The following is a 13,136-nucleotide window of genomic DNA, read 5'->3' as shown; positions in this document are numbered from 1 at the left end:
GTCGTCCGATCCGGCTCGTTCCGACTTATATACTACCTGCAAAAGAAAGACAACTTTTGGGAAAGTTTCATGCAGATAGCTTTTAAACTGAGGGACTAGTTTGCGTAGAAACGGACGGACAGACGCACATGGCTAGATCGACTCTCCTCTTGATGCTGATCAAGAATATATATACTTTATAGGGTCAGAAACGTCTCCTTCACTGCGTTGCAAACTTCTGACTGAATTTATAATACCCTCTGCCAGGGTATAAAAATATGAGCAAGATGTAAGCAAATATCTTTAAAAATCGAAGTTGTTCAAATTTTAATGTTCTATAGGGCCAGATAACTTTCTCGATAATTTTTATAATTGTACAAATGGTATATTAATTTCAGTCAGAACGACACACCAACCCTAACAGCATTATTTGGAGAGTCGAACTAGCGATTGTTGTCCTCTCGTTTATACTCAAACTAGCCCACTATCTTTAAAACTATAAGTAGAAGTTGAAACGAGCCGGATCGAACGACTATATCATACAGCTCGCATGGGAACAATCGAGAAAACATACAAAAGAATTATATTTTGGCTATTTTTTAATTGATTTGATTATACTTTGATATAAAGTAATGGTTTATTGTTTCAGAATTACGGTTCAAATTTTATTAAAATCTATAAATCGAATAACTGAAAAGGAAAAGTTGCAAGGGTGAAAATTTTATACTGTTTTGTATTAACAACGCGAAAACTTGTGACTGCAGTAGTTCGAGACGACTATTCGAAACTATTTCGAAAGCACAACGATAAGGAGATGCTACGATGACGTTCGATTGATCACTGACTAGTATATTTCAATAATTTCTCTTAGAACCTAACTTATGCTACGGTGTCGAGAGACGGGGCGAATTCGCAAGATCGAACGGACGAAAACTTTATTGGCTCCCGCTCTCGTCCTACAACTTGTGATTTAAATACAAGCGCCAAGTGCGCAAACACCGCTCCCTCTGAAGGGACGACGTCCTTCAGCCCAGAACGGGCAACAGGGCCAGTCGATGGACAGCTCGCCGATATTCCCCGTCCTGCGTCCCGACGTCCGCCACGCGAACCTTGCTATCGGCGCCGGCGTGCACCGCTACCACTCGTCCAATCCTCCACTGCTGGGGCGGAAGGTTGTCTTCTGCGACGACGACGAGCGCTCCCACGACGAGGTTGGACTCCCCCTGGTGCCACTTGGACCGCTGCTGGAGGCTGGAGATGTACTCCCGGGACCATCGCTGCCAAAACCTGTGCCTGAGAGACGAGACACCTCGCCATCGTCGCAAGCAGGTCAGGCTGATCTGGTCCGGGAGCGCCGCTGATGGTGAGGCCAGAAGAGGGCCACCGATGAGCAGATGCCCGGGCGTCAAGGCCTCGCCGTCGTTCGGGCCGCTGCTTAGAGTTCCGAGGGGCCTGGAGTTGAGCACGGCCTCCACGCTGGTGAGCAGAGTTCCGAGCTCCTCCGCGGTCAAGAGGTCTTGGCCTACCGTCCGAAGGAACAGGTGCTTTGCAGACTTCACACCTGCCTCCCATAGTCCGCCGAAGTGCGGTGCTCTGGGCGGTATGAACGCAAACTCGCATCCTTTTTTTGATGCGAATGTTTCGATACCGCCCCCCTGCTCCTCCAGACGGGCTCGGAACTCTCTCATGTGGCGATCTGCGCCGACGAAATTGGTGGCGTTGTCGCACCACACCTTCTCCGGAATCCCGCGACGACTCACGAACCTTTGAAATGCCAACAAGAACGCATCAGTGGTTAGGTCAGACACTAATTCTAAGTGGACCGCTTTGGACGCAAAACAGACGAACAACTTGTACGGTAGCTTACCACGGATACGATACGTTGTGCTGAAGGGACCACAAAAATCAACGCCACAAATATTGAACGGGCGGAGAGCTCGAAGTCTATCTGCTGGCAAGTTTCCCATAATTTGCGTCAAAAGTTGCGGCTTACAGCGAAAGCAGCGCATGCACGACCGAACTGTTCGTCGGCAGACTTCTTGAGCATTAACTAGCCAGATTTTCTCGCTCAGACGACTTACGAGAGCTCGTGGGCCAGCGTGACAGTTCGTAACGTGCAGGTATGACACATAGAATCTGACGAACTGTGAGCTTTTAGACAGCAAAAACGGGAATTTGGCTTCGTACGGGATAGGAGCATTCAATAACCGACCCCCAACTCGTAGCAATGTCGAGGAGCACCAATCCAATTTATTTTCCTGAAGAAAAGGGTTTAACTTTTGAATATTCGTTGCTACCGGTTTATTCTTCCGAATTTTACTTATGTCGTCCCTGAACTCGTGAAATTCGACAATTTTATCAAAAGCGAAATCCAGTTCTCTTGGCGAAATACTTTTTTCAAAGGGCTTCGACACCTTTCTGCACCTTTGAATAAAACGAAAAACCCACACGAAAACTCTCAGAAGCTTCAGGTGCGACGAAAAGGACTCCATTTTCTGAAGCACATAATTTGGCTCTGGGCTGACTACGAGAGCTATTGCCGATTTGCGTAGCTCCATCGACATTACATCAGCCGGCAGTTCGAAATGTTTATTTACAGGCCAATTATTTTCTGAGTCTAGCAAGAACGAAGGCCCACCGAACCAAATGGACGTTGTAAGCTCCTCTACGTCACATCCTCGGGACACTATATCTGCTGGGTTGACTTTCGTGGGAACGTGTCTCCAAATTGCTTTCTCCGACCACTCCTGAATTTCTGCAACCCGGTTCGAAACAAAAACCGACAACGACGAGGGATGGGTTTTAATCCAGTGTAAAGTGATCTCGGAGTCTGTCCACAGGAAAACATTCTCAATGGGAGAATTTAGCAATGGCCTGACACGATTATAGAGATCTGCTAAAAGGTGAGCTGCACACAGCTCAAGGCGAGGCAAAGTTTTCGTCTTGAGGGGAGCTACTTTCGATTTGGCGGTCAATAAAGACACTTTCAAACCTTCAGCAGTTTGAGTCCGAACGTAGATGCACGCTCCATACGCTCGCATGGAAGCGTCAGCGAAACCATGTATTTGAATCGGGACTTGTGGATCTGTGTTGACGAATCGCGATACCTTAATTTTAGGCAGCTGCAGAAGCGTCGCTTTAAACGTCTCCCACGACGTGAGCAAGTGCATCGGTAGCGATTCGTCCCAATCTAATTTTTGAAGCCACAGTTCCTGCAACAACATCTTGGCTTTTGTGACCAAAGGACACAAGAGGTCTAGTGGGTCGAAAAGTCGAGCAGTCACCGACAAAATATTTCGTTTTGTCGCGCGAAGATCCAGGAAAGAGTCATCCAACCGAAAATGAAAGCAATCTAATCAACCAAACCACGCCAAGGGTCTTGGGTACGTCTGAGTCTGCCATAAGTGGCATTACAGCGCTATCAGATGCGGAGAACTCTGGGCAGTTTGAAAACCACTTTGCCAATTCAAAGCCTGCCTCTTGCAAGACCTGAGAAACTTCGTCTCGAAGGCTTTGCAGGTCCTCAACGCATCCGGCGCCAGTCAACAAATCGTCAACATAAAAATCATTCTGAATAACCTTTGCGGCTTTTGGATGAGATGCTTGCGCCATCTCTCCTAGCCGTATTAAACACCGAATCGCCAAAAAGGGTGCTGGCGAAGTTCCATATGTAACGGTGTTAAACTTAAAGATTTTCAGGGACTCAGAAGGATCTCGTCTCCATACTATGAGCTGGAAGTTACGATCAGCTTCGTGCACCATCACTTGGCGATACATCTTTTTGACGTCGGCCGCAAGGGCAAACTTATGCAATCTAAACCGAAGCAGAGTCGAGTACAGCTCCTCTTGAATAGTTGGGCCTACCATCAAGATGTCATTCAACGCTACCTGCGTAGAAGTACGGCTTGAAGCATCGAAAACTACTCTCAACTTAGTTGAAGTACTTTGTGGCCGTAAAACGCATTGGTGCGGAATGAAATAGTGCGGAGTATTCGGAATTTTGTCATTGGTGGAGGACATGTGGCTCAGTGAAATATATTCCTCCATGAATTCAATATACATCTTCTTCAGCGAAGGGTCCTTTGACAATTTCCTTTCAGCGACAAAAATCTACGTTTCGCAACTTCGTATGACGAACCAAGAGTATTTGGGTCAGATTTAAACGGCAAACGAACCGAGGCACATCTTCCTGACACTATCCAGCCGAGAACTGTTTTTTGTAGGATGGGGAATTCAGGCCCCTGCTTTATCTGGCCAATAGATAAAAGTTCAAAGAATGTTTCAGCGCCGATAAGCATATCTATTTTTTGGGGCCTGAAGAAGAATGAATCTGCCAACTGAATATTTTCAGGCAGCCTCCACCCGCTGGTGTTCACCGCTTGATCCGGATGATAACCAGAAATATTTTTCATAATCCAAAAATCGGACGACAATTGGCTGTTCCCTACTCGTGTGTATTTTTTTTGGCTTGGGCATTAGTTCCACCAATGCCTCGCAAGCTCATGCACACGTCCTCTCTTGTAATTTTGAGCCTCTGAGCGAGCTCATCGGTTGCAAAGTTTATTTGTGAACCAGAGTCGAGAAACGCTCTAGCTAATACAAACTCGCCGCTTTTGGTTTGGACGCTCACAACAGCAGTTGCAAGAATGACTCGATCCGATGCATTCGCATGCAAAACATGCGACGTGGATGGAGACTCCTGCATGAGCGTGGGCTGAGGTGGCAACGCGAGATTTGTATTTGTAGCAAAGTGTGATGTGAGGAATTGCACACTCTACATCTGTTCGATTTGCATTTTTTGACAGTGTGACCCTTAAGCAGTTAATACATAAAGGTGCTCTTTTAGCGAAATCGAATCTTTGCTGAACTGTTAGGGCTGCGAAGGAAGCGCAGTTTCCAATCTGATGTTCAGCTGAGTTGCAATACATGCATTAAACAGAGTCGTTTCTGGTAGCGACAAACGAAAAACTCCTATTTCCATTCTTCTTAGGGTTAGTTTGCTGAACAGTTTTGGGCTTGGAAGCCTCTTCCGCTACCATGTGTTGGTATCGCCTGTTGAGGGCCGCCTCACATTCGCTCCAAAGTGGAAGCGAAGTATAATCTAACTGTTCTTCCTATTTTCTTTTAGTTCCTGCATCGACATTGCTCATTACCAGATGTATTAAAATAGCATTAGTAATGCGTCTATCATCCCCAATAGACAGCAAGGAGTCATACAAGGCTGTGACCGTGTCGAGGAGGGTTCTCAAGGCTGTAGCTGAAGACTGGGGAATTTTTTGCAAATTAAAAAGTGTCGATATGTTGTCAAAAAAAATAAGACAATCATTATCGTACACCCGCTTCAGGCTAGCAAGGGCTTTGGGATAATTTTCCGCAGTGACTTGAAAGGCCCTAAATGATTGAATTTTTCAATATCGTGTAAAGTGTCATCTTTGTCAACGAAAGTTTCAAAAAGGCTGTTAAAATTTTTAAATTCGGAGTGTTTTCCGCTAAAAGTTGAGAGAGCAACGCTCGGCAGACGGTATTATTTTGTTTGCACTTGTTTAAAATTGAAATCAGCAATGACTTTGTCATTACGGCCCTCTCTTCCAACTCTTCGCGGTATACATCTTTTGTATCTTTCACTTATATTTGGTTTTGCAAAAGTGAAGCATTTTCAATGTGCGTATTTAGAATCTCTAATTGACACTTAAGCTCGACCGGATTTACTGATATTTTAGCTTCTTTTAAGTGGCGATAAGTTCGGTTAATATTTTTCATGCAAACATCTCGTTGGTGTTTAAGCTCTTCGATATCCTTAGTTGCCATTGCGTTTATCTGTATTTATTTGGTTGGTGTCAAAGAGGTGTTAAATATTTATTTTTATTAAATTATTTATTTGTTAAATAATATAATAAAAAATCAACGAGTAATATACCGATCGCACACAGTGTAACGGAGGGAGCAAAGCATACGAAACTCCTATATCTGACTTCTCTTTTAATTATGTGCTCCACATTCTTTTAAAAAACCACTCGGATTAAAAAAAATAAATGTTCATAAGTAAACACGTGTATAAGGTCCTTAAAAACTTTTCTTTAGTTTTACAATTACAAAATTTTGAAAAATACCACGCAGTTTATAATACCCTTTGAATGAAATTTTATATCTTGAGCTGTAACTGTCTTATCGACTTTATTTTTTTTAATTTATTTTTTCATAACGTATTCCACCACCACAAATTTTGTAAACTTAATATTTATTTCATAGAAAACTTGTTTTAATCTGTTATGTGCACATGATACCTATTTCTATGACGAACTTGTTAAAGAGCTTATAACCCATTAAAACCAGTTTCCTACAATTTTGGCAATAAAAATTAGTTTTTTTTATTTAAAAAAAATGCGATAACTTGTAATAAAAAAATAGCTCCGCAAATTAATTTTTAAAAAGTCAAATATTTTATTAATAACCAAATTTATTAAGCTAAAATCAAAGAGTGCTGTAAATATATATTTTTCACTTTAACTTATCGCAGAGTATTTTAAAACTATGATTTCCTGTGCTTGGGGGTCTGTAGCCGTCAGCCAAATGGTTTGCGGAAAGTATCCGAAGTATGAATACAAACGCGATTAAACGTGGCTACACTGGCATAGGGCTGTTTACTGCTGATGGTTCAATCAACAAGAAAACGGTTTGCAGTAGTTGAAGTATTTTTTAAAACTCCCCTCCATTTTTAACATTAACATTAACATTGATTCTTCATAAGCATCACACATAAAAAAAAAAGATTGTCCTCTGCGACTACGACGACAGCTCACAGAGGCCGTCGATAAGTATATGCCTGGGGGTCTGGCTCTACCGTGATTCGGGTCGCTGCTTAGTGCTCCGAGGGGCCTGGAGTTATGCACGGCTTCCACGCTTGTGAGGAGAGTTCCGAGCTCCTCCGCAGTCATGGCCGTAGTTTTGGCCTACCGTCCGAAGAAACAGGTGCTTTGCACTTACTCCCTAATGTGCCGAACTGCGCCGAAGAGCTGGTGGCGTTGCCGCGCCACTCACGAACTTTTGAAAGGTCAACAAAAATGCATCAGTGGTTATGTCGGAAACTTATTTTGAGTGGACCGCTTTGGACGCAAAACATACCATTTACGGTGGCTTACCACGGATACTATCATTGTGCTGAAGAGGCCACAAAATCAACGCCACAGATATTGGACGGGCGGAGATCCCAAAGCCTATCTGCTGGCAAGATTTCCATGATTTGGGTCAAGAGCCAGCGTGACACTTCGTAACGCGCAGGTATGACACATACGCTCTGACGAACTGTGAGCTTTAAGAAAGCCACAACGGGATAGGAGCATTCAATAACCGATACCCCACACGTAGCAAAGTCGAGGAACACCAATCTAATTTATTCTCCTGAATGAAAGGGGTTTAGCTTTAAAATATTCGTTGCACCTTTGAATAATACGATAAACCTACACGCAAATTCAGAAGCTTCAGGCTGCGACCAAAAGGATTCTAGTTTTTGAAGCATATAATTTGGCTCTGGGTTGACTACGAGAGATAGTGCCGATTTGTGTAATTCCCTTGAAACTACTTCAGGCGTCAGTTCGAAATGTCTATTTACAGGCCAATTATTTTCTGAGTCCAGCAAAAACGAAAGCCCACCGAACCAAATAGACGTTGTAAACTCATCCACGTCACATCCCCGGTACACTATGTCTGCTGGGTTAACTCTCGGGAACGGGTCTCCAAATGGCTTTCTCCGACCACTCTTGAATCTTGAATTGAAGTATAGGTTTTGATCGAGTGTAACGTGGTCTCGGAGTCTGTCCACAGGAAAACATTCTCAATGGGAAAATTTAGCAATGGCCTGACACGATTGTAAAGATCTGCTAAAGGGTGAGCTGCACACTGCGAGGAAAAGTCTTCGTCTTCAGCAATTTGAGTACGAACGTAGATGCACGCTCCATACGCTCGCATGGAAGCGTCGGCGAATCCATGTATTTGAATCGGGACTTGCGGATTTGTGTGGACGAATCGCGATACCTTAGTTTTCGGCTGCTGCAGAAGTGTTGCTTTAAAGGTCTCCCACGATATAAGAAACTGCATCGCTAGGGACTCGTCCCAATCTTCTTCTTTCGAAGCCACAGTTCATGCAACAACATCTTTGCCTTTGTGACCAAAGAACACAAGAGCACTAGTGCATCGAAAAGTCAAGCAGTCACCGACAAAATATTTCGCTTTGTCGCGCGAAGATCCAGAAAGAAGTCATCTAACCGAAATTGAAAGCAATATTTAACCGGCAACCAAACAACGTCTTAGTTACGTCTGAGTCTGCCGTAAGTGGCATTACAGCGCTATCAGATGCGGATAACTCAGGGCAGTTTAATAACCACTTTGCCAATTCGAAACCTGCCTCTTGAAAAACCTGAGAAACTTCGTCTCGAAGGCGGTGCAGGTTCTCAAGGCATCCGGCGCCAGTTAACAAATCGACAAATCATTCTGAATAACCTTTGAGGCTTTGGATGAGTTGGTTGTGCCATTTCTGCTATCCGAATCGGCGAAGTTCCTTATGTATCGGTATTTAATTTAAAGATTTTCAGGGACTCAGAAGGATCCCAACTCTATACTATGAGCTGAAAGTTTCGGTCAGCTTCGTCCGAAACCAAAGCAGATTCGAGTACAGCTCCTCTTAACGTTATCTGCGTGGATGCATCAAAAACTACTCTCAAATTAGTTGGGGTACTTTGCGGCCGTAACACGTATTAGTACGGAATGAAATAGTGCGGAGTATTCGGAACGTATTGGAACGGAATGAAATAGTGCGGAGTATTCGGAACTTTGTCATTGGTGGGAAACATGTGGCCCATTGAAACATATTCCGCCATGAATTCAAGATGCATCTTCGGGGGTACATGTATACCAAGTCAAGAGTATTTGGGTCAGATTTGAACTGTTGTTGACAGAGTTGTTGCTCAGTGTCAATTGACTCCAGCTGAGATGTAACATTTCTTCAGCTTTTACTCTTATTTCAGAGGTACATCTCCCTGAAACTATCCGGCCGAGAATTGCCATTTGTAAGATGGGAAGTTCAGGCTCCTGCTTTATCTGGCCAACAGATAAGTTCAAGGAACGTATCTGCGCCGATAAGCAAATCTATTTTTTGGGGCTTAAAAAATAATGAATCTACCAAGTGAATATTTCCAGCCCCCCTTCACCCGCTGGTGTTCACCGTTTGATCCGGATGATAACCAGAAATATTTTTCTGTTTCCTTCTCGCGTCTTCACAATCGTGGGTATTTTTTTTTTGTAGCTGGGCATTGGCCCCACCAATGCCTCGCAAGCTCAAGCACACGTTTTTTCTTGTAATTTTGAGCCTCTGAACGAGCTCATCGGTCACAAAGTTTATTATTGAACTAGAGTTCAGCAACCCTCAAGCTAATACAAACTCGCCACTTTTGATTTGAACGCTCACAACAGAATGCAAGAATAACACTATTCGATGCGGCATGCAAAACATGCTAAGTGGATGGAGTGCCTTGCATGAGCGCAAGCTGAGAAGGGTGTGACAACGCGAGATTTGTGCATCTGCATCTGTTCGATTTGCATGTCTTGACAGTGTGACCCTTTCTTAAGCAGTTAATGCATAAGGGTGCTCTTTTAGCCAAATCGAATCTTTGCTGAAGTGTCTGCGAAGGAAGCGCAGTTTTCAATCTGATGTTTAGCTGAGTTGCTATACACACATTAGACAGGGTCGTTCCTGGCAGCGACAAACTCCTAATTCCATTCTTCTTAGGGTAAGATTGGGCCTGCTCAACCATTTTTGGCTTGGAAGCCTCTACCGTTACCATATTTTGGTATCGCCTGTTGAGGGAAAATTAAAAAAAGTCGATATGTTGTCAAAAAATAAAGGCAGACATTATCTTACACCTGCTTCAGGTTAGCAAGGGATTTGTGATAACTTTCCGCACTGACTTGAAATGTCCTAACTGTTCCTAAAGCGTCTTCAGCTAAGCACGAAATTTATTGATTGGATTTTTGAATATCGTTCAAAGTGTCCTTTTTGTCAACAAAAGTTTTAAAAAGACTTATAAAATTTTAAAATTCTGAGTGTTTTTCGCTAAATATGGGATTTCTTGACAGTATTTTCTTTAGCCTTATTTAAAATTGAAATAAACAATGATTTTAATAAAACGGCACTCTCTTTAAACTCTTTGCGGAAAACATCTTTTGCATCTTTCACTTCAATTTTATTTTGAATAAGTGCAGAATTTTCAATTTGCGTATTTCGGATTTCTAAACGACATTCCATCTTTTAAATAGCGATACGTTCGGTTTATATTTTTCATGCACATATTTCATTTAAGTTTAAGATCTTCGATTTCATTGGTAGCCATTGCGGTTATTATACCCTTGCAGAGGGTATTATAATTTCAGTCAGAAGTTTGTAAGGTAACATCTCCGTCTCTATAAAGTGTATAAATTCTTGATCAACATCACTAGAGTCGATTTGATGCAGATGAATCAAGAAGATTCGTAGCTTTCTGTAACTACAAAAGACGCTTCATACAAAATTTCTCTCATTACTCAAGCCATTTAACTCACCTATGGAGGAAAAATTAACAGAGGATATTATAATTTCAGTCAGAAGTGTGAAGGTGACATCTTCGACTCTATAAAGTATATATATTCTTAATCAGCAGGAGAGTCGGTTTAGCCATGTCCGTCTGTCCGTCCGTTTCTACATAAACTAGTCATTCAGATTTAAAGTTATCTGCATAAATATTTCCAAAAAGTTGTCTTCCTATCGCAGGTAGTATAAAAGTCGGAACAACCGCAAAAATAAAAAAAATACTTTGCGGAATCTGAGAAGTAACAGAGGGAATTTAGATTCCGTGTGAATCTTTCGGATGTGAAAACTGGAACAGGTCTGGAAGATTTGAATCCGTCTGAATCTCTCGGAAGTGAATTTTATTTAAATCAGGGGTGCTCAAAACTGCCTTTTGGCAGTGCATTTACCAACACATTTAAAAAACACCACGAACACAAGTAGAGTGTAGACTCAGTGTAGAGTCGACAAAAGACAAAAACAAATTTCTTTTGATTTAGCTGTTCAATGAAATTGTTGTTGCCTTGCCTCGGTCTTAGCAGTAAAGAATTGGACCGCAAGGAAGAAACGAGAAATTTTTCGTTTGTCAATAAAATAACATTGATTCGTTATTAACATAAATCAAAAAAAAATAAAGTGAAGAACTAGTAGAGTTAAAAACGTTGAGTTATGAGTTCTCGCTGTAATATTGCTTATTAATAAAATCTTTGTTTAATTACATAAACATATTTTTAAGAAGCACGTGTTAAAATTTAAGACTAAACTGCTTAGCCGTTTTCGAGTAATGTTGGTCACCGACTTTGAAAACACCATTTTGAGTAATACGCGCTTAAAGTTTGTACTTTTAACTGCAAGCTATACGAATCGCCTTTGTAAATTTGGGTGTAACTTGGCTGGCTTGTTAAATGAACCGTAAAATGGACGTAATGCTCTTAAAGTAGCAGCAACAGAACGATTATTTTGTTAAAAAAAATTTTCACAGTTTGCAATCGCTGTTCAAGTGTGTAGCGTTCCATGATGAAATGTATACTAATGAAGTTTCATACATATGTCAAGAGAACAAGGAAAAACATGGCGTCGTTCGCCGTCCCTATCCGAAAAAAGTTGAATCGCACCTATTGAAAAACCCTTTATAATATTCATGAAAATTTTTAAGTAAATACTGTAGGCACTTCCAAAATATTGTATAGCCTATTTTAGGCATCACAGTTAAACAAATTTGTGGTGGTGAAATAAGTTATGAAGAAATAAATGCAAAAGAAATTAAGAAGAAGAATTAAGTTGATAAAACTGCTGCAGCCGAAGATATAAACTTTCATTCAAATGGGTATTTTATGAAATGTGTGGTATTTTTAAAGTGTCGTAATATTATAACCAGCGTTTGATAAGCTACGCTTCTCGATTTTCGTTTTGCTATTGCTATCGCTCTCACTCTGACAAGGGCCGTAACAACATCGTTGTTCTGCTATGGCTCTGCTACGGCTCTTGCGATAGCAATAACATAGCAATATTTTTATGAATCTCGCTGCTACGGAGTAGTAAATGCAAACCCTGATTATTACTAAAAAAAAGTAATTTTTTTTACGTTATACATATGTGTACTTATTTAACATAGTATCTGTAAAAAAAATTTCCAGCAAATTAAAAATTTTACTCATTAAATGGTGTTCGGTTTGTAGAAGAATGACCCATAATTGGAATTACCTAATAGTGTTATTTGCTGTAAATCACGCTCAATACACCACCTCTTTGCCATATATATGATAAAATTGGCACCCGTATAAAAGTATTCAAAAGTTGAAACCATAAATAAAAATGTGGTTATTTAAAAATAAATATTACAATGAATAGTTGACTATTTTTTTCCTTTCACCAATAAGTTTTGGTTAGTATATTTCAGATGATTTGAGCCTCCACTGGAAATTCTTTTAGACCAAACTTTTTTTTAATGTTGTTTATTGAAAATTTAAAAAAAAACAAGAAAGAAAGCAAACTTCGGCAAGCCGAAGTTCATATACCCTTGCAGCTATTGCAAGAATTTAACATTTTTGAAAACATTAAAATTATGATTTACTTGAGTATATGCTGAAAAACATTGAAACTATGATGACTTGCAGCTTAATTATTTGATTGTTCTTTTATATATTTTTATTATTTGTATGGGAGCTATATGATATAGTCGTCCGATTTTGATGAAATTTAAACCATAACTCTGAAATATTTAACCATTGCTATATGTCGAAGAACTAAAAAAAAATTAAAAAACAGCAAAGTTATAATTTTTTTTCAATTATTTTTCCGATTGTTCCTATGGGAGCTATATGCTATAGTCGTCCGATTTTGATGAAATTTTAACCATAATTCTGAAATATTTAACCATTGCTTTATGTCGAAGAACAAAAAAAAAATTTAAAAAACAAGAAATTTATAATTTTTTTTCAATTATTTTTCCGATTGTTCCTATGGGAGCTATATGCTATAGTCGTCCGATTTTGATGAAATTTAAACCATAATTCTGAAATATTTAACCATTGCTATATGTCGAAGAACTGAACAAAAAATT

General features: G+C 40.7%; 1 protein-coding gene across 4 annotated transcripts in view; it reads left to right on the top strand.

Annotated features, from left to right (window-relative positions):
- Positions 1-13,136, top strand: part of LOC108134775 (dnaJ homolog subfamily C member 16) — a 412,650-nt gene that overhangs the window by 31,360 nt on the left and 368,154 nt on the right. The window lies entirely within an intron of this gene.

This window comes from Drosophila elegans, unplaced genomic scaffold (genome assembly GCF_018152505.1).
Source record: "Drosophila elegans isolate 14027-0461.03 unplaced genomic scaffold, ASM1815250v1 contig_271, whole genome shotgun sequence".
In the NCBI taxonomy this organism is placed as follows: domain Eukaryota; kingdom Metazoa; phylum Arthropoda; class Insecta; order Diptera; family Drosophilidae; genus Drosophila; species Drosophila elegans.
Note: the sequence above shows the minus strand (reverse complement) of the source record. Positions and strands in the feature narration are given on the sequence as shown.